This window comes from Nicotiana sylvestris, chromosome 6 (assembly GCF_000393655.2).
Source record: "Nicotiana sylvestris chromosome 6, ASM39365v2, whole genome shotgun sequence".
Classification (NCBI taxonomy): Eukaryota; Viridiplantae; Streptophyta; class Magnoliopsida; order Solanales; family Solanaceae; genus Nicotiana; species Nicotiana sylvestris.
In genome coordinates, this window is record NC_091062.1 from 156906031 (window position 1) to 156915564 (window position 9534).

At 37.2% G+C, this 9534-nt stretch overlaps 1 pseudogene; it reads left to right on the plus strand.

Annotated features, from left to right (window-relative positions):
• Positions 1-488: 488 nt before the first annotated feature.
• Positions 489-7835, plus strand: LOC138871528 ((2Z,6Z)-farnesyl diphosphate synthase CPT6, chloroplastic-like; annotated as a pseudogene).
• The last annotated feature ends 1699 nt before the right edge of the window (positions 7836-9534 follow it).

Below are 9534 nucleotides of genomic sequence, written 5' to 3' on the forward strand. Positions count from 1 at the left end.
CATCTTTCGACAGTTTTCAAACAAAGTGATGGAACAATGAGTAAAATGATGAAAACATAAATAGCCCCTCGGGAAAAACATCAATCGTGAATAGCGCATCGGGCAAACCTCACAGTCACTCATATACAACCCCTCGGGCATACCTCACAATAGCTCGTAAACAGCCCCTCAGTCACAACATGAATCAAGAACAGCCTCTCAGACAAAACATCATCATATCACTCACTCAGGGTACCCGCGCTCACTAGGGGTATGCAGACTCCGGAGAGGCTTCTATAGCCCAAGCGCTATAACAAGCCACCTCGTGGCATAAATAAATCAGGTCCTCGGCCTCACATAATTATGAATCAGTACAACATGATGTGGCGCGCAGCCCGGTCCCATAATATCCTCACAAAACAGGCCCTCGGCCGCACTCAGTCATAAACCTCTCAAGCTACTCGGGCTATCAGTAAAAATATGGTGCTCAGCCCAAAATAACATTTTATATGCATCATATCCAACTAATTATCCCTAAACATGTTGCTTTGATAATGGACGAAAACAGGAGATGGGCTAAGGCTCGAGGTTTACCTGTGCAAGAGGGCCACAAATTTCTTACTCCTAATCTCAAAAATATTTGTAATATTTCTTCCAAACTGGGAATACAAGTTATCACTGCTTTTGCTTTCTCTACTGAAAACTGGAATCCTCCCCTGGTATACATCCTACATAGTAACTCCAATATTAACCTCATTATTTTCCTATTTTGTTCTCTTACTTTTAAACTTGGAAATGTAATTTTCCTTTCATGTTTACGATATCAATTGTTTAAGTTGGATTATATATTTTCTCTTATGATGATGGCAAGCATGTTCTGACGAAATATATGAATCTTCTGTCTGATTCGATTAAGTTGCCTCGATATTAGTAGTAATTAAAGCCTCACACATACGATCAGGTACAAACCAGTGCAGATGAAGTAACACAGGTATTGTCGTTTGCAATTTAATGGTATCGATTTTTCATCCATCATGAATGGTATCGGTTTTTATCCAAACCCAATGACACACTAACCAGGCACGCCCCTTCTCTTCCTCCAATCATAATGCCCCTCAGTATCAATTTATATGTGGATATTTAACTGAACAGGAAGTTTAGAAGAGAATGAAAGAAAAAACTTCTTTTGAAATATGTAGTTTAAAAGATGCAATAGACATTTCTGTAGTTATAAATAGTCTCATTAGTGGTAAAATAAGAGTTTAAAGATACATTATTTCTTGTTATAAAATAAAAGCAATGCAGTAAAATGTAAACAAGAAGAGATAGAGAGAATGGAGAAGTGTTTTCTTCTTTCACTTTGGTATAATTTTTCATTGCAATTACATGGCCTTTTATAGGCATAAAAAGTAAAGATGATGGACATAAAATAGGAAATTTAATCTTTAAGTTATTCACAACATGAACATCCAATGTAGCATCCAATGTAGTATCCAATGTGGTATCCAAAGTAGTATCCAATGTACAAACTATTCATAACACTCCCCCTTGGATGTCCATGTAAAGATAATGTGCCTCATTAAAAACTTACAAAAAAAATATTGGGATGTACATAGTTATTTATAATATGCATTGCTTGCTGCCTCATTAAAAACCTTACCAGGAAAACCCAGTGGGACAAAACCTTGGTTAAGGAAAAGAGTGCAGCGTGTAGTTACTCCCCCTGATGAAAAATCACTTAATGTCTCGAAGACGACGCATTCCAATCTTATATATCAGCTTTTCAAATATTGAGGTTGGTAATGCCTTAGTGAACAGATCAGCCAAATTATCACTTGAACGAACTTGTTGTACATCTATTTCACCATTCTTCTGAAGATCATGAGTGAAAAAGAATTTCGGTGAAATGTGTTTTGTTCTATCTCCTTTGATATATCCTCCTTTCAATTGAGCTATGCATGCAGCATTGTCTTCATACAATATTGTTGGAATATTCTCTTTCGAAGAAAGACCACATGTTTGCTGAATGTGTTGAGTTATAGATCTTAACCAAACGCATTCTCGACTTGCTTCGTGAATGGCTATTATCTCTACATGATTTGAAGAAGTAGCAACCATAGTTTGTTTTGTCGAACGTCATGATATGACTGTACCTCCACTTGTAAATAAATAGTCTGTCTGAGATCGACCTTTGTGTGGATCAGACAAATATCCTGTATCTGCATAACCAATCAATGATGGCTTGGATTCATTTGAATAAAATAAACCCATATCAATGGTCCCTTGGAGGTATCTGAATATATGTTTAATACCATTCCAGTGTCTTTGTGTTGGCGAAGTACTAAATCTTGCCAATAAGCTTACTGAGAAAGCTATATCTGGTCGGGAATTATTGGCAAGATACATTAATGCCCCAATTGCACTAAGATATGGTACTTCGGCACCAAGAAGCTCTTCATCATTTTCATGAGGTCGGAATGGATCTTTCTTTATATCAAGTGATCTCACAACCATCGGGGTACTCAATGGATGTGCTTTATCCATATAGAATCGCTTTAAAATCTTTTCGGTGTATGTCGATTGATGGACAAATATTCCATCTTTCATATACTCAATTTGTAGACCAAGACAAAATTTTGTCTTTCCAAGATCTTTCATTTCAAATTCTTTCTTCAAACAGTCTACTATTTTTGGAAGCTCCCCAGGAGTTCCAATGATATTTAAATCATCAACATACACGGCGATTATAACAAATTCAGATCCAGACCTTTTTATAAAGACACAGGGACAAATTGGATCATTCTTGTACCCTTCTTTCAACAGGTATTCACTCAGGCGATTGTACCACATACGTCCTGATTGTTTCAATCCGTATAAAGATTTCTGAAGCTTTATTGAACAAGTTTCTCGAAAATTTTTATATGCTTCTGGCACTTTAAATCCCTCAGGTACTTTCATAAAAATTTCGTTGTCTAATGATCCATACAAATAGGCTGTAACAACATCCATTAGATGCATATCAAGTTTTTCTTGTACTGCCATATTTATGAGATACCTGAAGGTGATAGCATCCACTACAGGAGAATATGTCTCCATATAATCAATTCCAGGCCTTTGGGAAAACCCTTGTGCCACAAGTCGTGCTTTATATCTAACGACTTCATTTTTATCATTTCGTTTTCGCACAAAAACCCATTTATACCCTATTGGCTTTATGCCTTCAGGTGTTCGAACTATGGGTCCGAAGACTTCACGTTTTCCAAGTGAAGTTAACTCTGCCTGGATAGCGTCTTTCTATTTTGGCCAATCATTTCTCTGTCTACATTCATTGACAGATTTTGGTTCAAGATCCTCATCTTGTTGCATTATTTCAACAGCAACATTATAAGCAAAAATGTTATCGATAACAATATTATTTCGGTTCCATATTTTTCCGGTTGAGACGTAACTTATTGATATCTCTTCATTTTCATTATTTTTAGGTACCTGGACCTCCCCTAAGGTCTTATCATTTGTTACGTCTTGGGGTTCTTCTTGAGCCACTACCTCTGTGTTATGTTCACTTTGATCACTTGCTCCTTTTCTTCTTCGAGGATTTTTATCTTTAGAACCGATTGGTCTACCACGTTTCAAGCATGTCTTAGAATCATTTGCTTTAATTAATTGTTCTGTCAGGATATCAACTCGAATTGGAGCATTAGCAGCTGGAATATGTGACTTAGTCACCCTTGGTAGGTTAGTGAATGCATCTGACAATTGATTTGCAATATTTTGTAAATGAATAATCTTTTGAACCTCTTGTTCACATTGATTTGTTCGAGTATCTAAATGAGACAGTGATAATGCATTCCAATCTATATTCTTTTTCAGCTGCTTATTTTCTCCCCCTAATGTTGGATATACTGATTCATCAAAATGACAATCAGAAAATCTTGCCGTAAATAAATCTCCAGTCATCGGCTCTAGATATTTTATAATTGAAGGAGATTCATATCCAACATATATCCCCAACCTTCTTTGAGGACCCATCTTTGTGCGTTGTGGTGGAGCAATTGGAACATATATCGCACAACCAAAGATCCTAAGATGGGAAATATTTGGCTCCTGACCAAAAGCCAATTGCAATGGGGAGACTTTATGATAACTTGTGGGCCTTATCCGCACAAGTGCTGCTGCGTGCAAAATAGCATGACCCCATACTGAAATGGGAAGTTTTGTTCTCATAAGCATTGGTCTAGCAATTAATTGGAGGCGTTTGATCAATGATTCTGCTAGACCATTTTGTGTATGAACATGAGCAACCGAATGCTCAATTGTTATCCCAGTTGAAATACAATAATCATTAAAGGCTTGGGATGTAAATTCACCGGCATTATCAAGACGAATTGTCTTAATTGCATAATCTGGAAATTGTGCTCTTAGCTTTATTATTTGAGCAAACAATCTCGCAAATGTCATATTGCGAGTTGATAGTAAGCACACATGTGACCATCTTGTAGATGCATCTACCAAAACCATATAATATTTGAATGGTCCACATGGAGGGTGAATGGGCCCACATATATCACCCTGTATACGTTCCAGAAATGCAGGGGATTCCATCCTAACTTTAATAGTTGATGGTCTAATAATTAATTTTCCTTGAGAACACGCAGCACAAGAGAATTCCTTAAATTGAAGAATCTTCTGATTCTTCATTGCATGTCCATGTGAATTCTCAATTATTTTACGCATCATATTAGAACCAGGATGGCCCAACCGGTCATGCCAAATAATAAAATTATCTTGATTAGTAAACTTCTCGTTTACTACGGCATGTGTTTCAATCCTGCTAATACTTGTGTAGTATAAGCCGGAGGAAAGAGCAGGTAACATTTCAAGCACATATTTCTTACCGGACATTATTGTAGTAATATAAAGATATTCAATCTTTTCTTTATTTGTAGTCTCAATATGATAGCCATTTTGGCGAGTCTTTGAAACTTAATAAGTTTCTTTGAGATTTACTACAATATAGTGCTTCATCAATAGCCAAATTTGTTCATCCTGGTAGTAATAAATTAGCTCTTCCAGAACCTTCAATTAATCTTGTACTACCGGATATTGTATTAACATTCGCTTCTTTCATTACCAAATAAGAGAAATATCTCTTATCTTTTAAAATAGTGTGTGTTGTAGCACTATCTAGAAGACATATATCATCTTTATTAATCTTGAGTCCAACTGAAGACTGGAGAATTTTCATATTCTTCATAAAAAAATAATACATCATAAGAAATATGAAAGACAAGCGGAAAAAAACATTAAGAAATACATTAGGAATGTAGAAACTAGCAACACATGATGCATTAGGAAAATACACTCAAGAAAAATAAACTAGTTGCAAACATAAAAATAACAACTTTTATAGCTTCATTCCCCAGTAAGATGATTAGTTCTTCAGTCAATATCCTCAAAGAAGTCTCCAACTTCTAAATGAGTAATATTTGTTAGGCCTTCAAAATCATCATCTTTATATGCAAGATGTGCCTTAGAATCATATTTATTTGAGGGACCTGCTTCATCATCATTATTTTGAAAGGTCAAGTGTGCCTCCACATTATTTTCTTTTTTCTTGAGGGAGGCTTGATAAAGTTTGACAAAATGTTCTGGCGTACGACAAATGCGTGCCCAATGACCTCTCATACTACATCGGTGACACATACTAGCTTTACCTTTTGAATGATTAATTTGAGAACCTTTATTGTACTCCAATTTATTTCCACCATAATGATGATAATTGTTTCGCCCCGTGCCATGTCCACGTTTACGACCATGTCCACGACCACGGTAATTATTTTATTTTCTTTCAAACTTATCATATGTTGCTACAGCATTCACTTTCGAAAATGGAGCTGACCCGGTGGGATGAGCTTCATGATTTTTCATTAATAGAGTATTATTCTGCTCAGCCACAAGTAGGCATGTGATTAACTCAGAATATTTCTTAAAATCTTTTTCACGGTATTGTTGTTGTAGCATCACATTTGAAGCGTGAAACGTAGAATATGTTTTTTCCAATAAGTCCTCATCTGTGATAGTGTCTCCACATAATTTTAATAGAGAACTTACTTTAAAGATAGCAGATTTATACTCACTTACGGTTTTAAAGTCTTGCAACCTTAAATGTATCCACTCATACCGAGCTTTCGGCAATACCGTAAGTTTTAGGTGGTCATATCGATCCTTCAAATTAATCCATAATTCAAGTGTATCTTTTACGGTTAAATATTCAGTTTTTAACCCTTCATGTAGATGATGACGAAGGAAAATCATGGCCTTCACTTTATCCTGATTTGATGCTTCATTTCCTTGTATAATAGTATTTCCAAGACCTTTAGTGTCAAGGTGAATTTCAACATCAAGAACCCATGATAAATAGTTCCTTCCGGTGATGTCAAGTGCCACAAATTCAAGTTTTGATAAATTTGACATAGTGAAAATTATCATAAAAGATGAATAAGTTAGAGAAATAATTATAATAATAAACAATTAATGAAAACAAAACGATTAAGGTAAAAGACATAAAAATAGAGCTATATCATGTTAACAATCTACTATTTCATTTTATTCTTGCCATAAAGTAGAAATTACATCCTTGTTTCATTTCACTTTATATTATTGATATATATGTGTTAATATAATTGAACGTGACTAACATTATTTATATGTTCCAATAAATATAAAGTAATTAAAAAATTATTGCTTATCAATTCATTTCTCACAGTTCTTCAAAATGCCTTAAATATATATTTTGATCCAGGGAGTCCATGACATTAGTGCACAGCTAGTTTGATGACTTTGAGGCCCTCTAAGAGTTGAGCACGGAAGGAAATAGTTATTTAATCACTGTAATGTACTTAAACTATTTAAGATGCCCAAGCGCACAAGTAATCTGCAAACAATGAGCATATGATATGTACTGCCATAAATAAGATGATTATAATGATACATACCTTAATAAAATATGGCTCAACTTAGCGGGAGTTAAGAATAAAATTAGAGCTTCGTGCTGATAACGTGTTATAAAATAAAAGCAATGCAGTAAAATGTAAACAAGAAGAGATAGAGAGAATGGAGAAGTGTTTTCTTCTTTCACTTTGGTGTAATTTTTTATTGCAATTACATGGCCTTTTATAGGCATAAAAGGTAAAGATGATGGACATAAAATAGGAAATTTAATCTTTAAGTTATTCACAACATGGTCATCCAATGTAGTATCCAATTTAGTATCCAAAGTATTATCCAATGTACAAACTATTCATAACACTTCTAAATATATAAATGTGTCATTTTATTGGGACAGACTAAAGTATCACATAAACTGGGACATAGAGAGTACTTTCCAATTTTCTCATTACTTTAAATGCATAGAGGGTTAGGGTATGGGTGTCTGTGTAGATCCAAACTTCCCATCACTTTACAGAAATGCATAGAGTTAACAGAGGAGACCACAATAGCCAACAGAAGACTTCATCTTATGTTGGCACTAAACTATGGAGGACATTATGATATGTTAGAAGCAAGCTAGTAAAGTAAAGGACGGTCTTCTACAATTAGTGGATATTGACAACAAATTATTTGAGCAAGAACTCGCTACCAAGTGTGCCAAGTTTGCTAAACCTGATTTACTCACAAGGACGGGTGGAGAACAGAAAATCAGTAACTTCTTATTGTGGCAACTTGCTTACTCTGAATTGTACTTCACAAACACTCTATTTCCTGACTTTGGGGAAGAAGATCCGAAGGAGGCGATACTTTCCTTTCAACGAAGACACAGACGTTTTGTTGATACACATATTGAAAAATTAGTATAAACATTTAATATATTTTTCCGGTGAAGACACCGCTTCCACCATGTTCGTCCGTCCCTGCAAGCCTTGAGTGCATTGTGATATTGAATCGGTTTTGAGACTGAGATTGTAATGAGCATGTTGTCAATATTTTGAATATTTTGAAGTATGGCATGTGTTATGGGAAATGTGTATTGAATGTGTATGCGGCGAAATCAGAAGACTTGATTTCTCGCTGTCGGGACATTTCGGAAGCATGCCTCGGGACCCCGAGGGCGGGAGGCCGCGACCAAGTTCCCGACCTCGGGGCTCGTCGGAGCCCGACTCGGAGGAAACAAAGACCGAAGCCAGGACGGAGTGGAAAGCCCCCAAGGCACATGGCTATGTCTGACAGGCCCGACCTATCTAGAGCCTAAGCTGAGGCATCACGTCAAACCATCCCATCTCCGTACTTTGTGTTTAATCTCCACATATTTGTACCATACCGTGTTCCCTCGCCTATATAAGTGGAACCCATACCACTTTGTAAAGGGTTGATGTTGCTCCATTTCTCCACTAAAGCAATAATATCTCTCTCTCTTTCTCCTATTTTGTTCGTTCTCACTAGCTCGAGGCCGCTTTAACATCTATTGTTTTCTTACTTATTTAATGTTATATTGCTAAACTTTGGCCGTAAAGAGCCTTGCTTGATTGTATCCTTAATTGTTATCCTATTCCCGGTTGCCCCGATAGCTCGAGCTCGATTCGAGTCCCGACCCCGAGGTCCTTATCGACTAGCTTTGCATCTGGGCATTAGGCCCCTTCGGTTTGATTACTGTCGTGTTTTAGCTCGCATTTCATCGTTAAGATTCATGTTCTTAGCATCAACTGCTCTAACAACTAGCTCAGGAATAGATCACGTATTTTTAGAATCCCATTTATAAATTTAATTGTTGTTACCATTTTCAGGGTAAACAGTTTGGCGCCCACCATGGGGACTAAAAATAATAGTGATTATTTTGTTGCTAGTTTCGTCACACAAACGCACATTATCTTTCACATTTTTTCTTGCCTAAGATCTTTTGATTTCAAGTTAATGTCCGGCTCGGTAAGCAAAATCAAGAACGACTACCCCGAAAACCATGGCGAAAATAGTATGGCTGCTCTAGAGGTTAGCGTGACACCGCAGGACACCTATAACGCATTTAGGTCGATTCAAGAGGACGCGGGCTTGCAAGGCACACAACGGGTCGACGGAGCCTCGTGCACCAATGATAGCATACGACGCATTGACCGACATGAAGCTCAAAAAACCCCGGCCTGGGTAGAATAGGAAGTTAATCTTCATGTGATTTTTGAAATGTTACAGGCACGGCAGTTGGCTATCGCTCAGCTGCAAAGTCGCCTGGAGACTAACAACGCAGTAGCGCCAGAGACACCTCCTTACGCCGAGCTGATACCCGATAGATCAAGTAACGATGGATCGGTAACCGACCCCGCCACAGTGAGGATGCTTGGGAATCTCTTCGAAAGGATCTAATCAGGTTCGTGGAAGCTCTTACAGCAACCGCCTCCCGAGGAAACGGTCCCGGAACTCGCTTCACAAAAATCCGGAACGCCGAAACCCCTTAGGTGCAACAGGACCTCAAATCCCTACGGGCGCACCACCACTTACGCGAGGTCATTTAAAGGAAGCGACCTCCAAGATGATGAGTTGGAGCCCGTCTCGTTGAGGAAGTTCGAA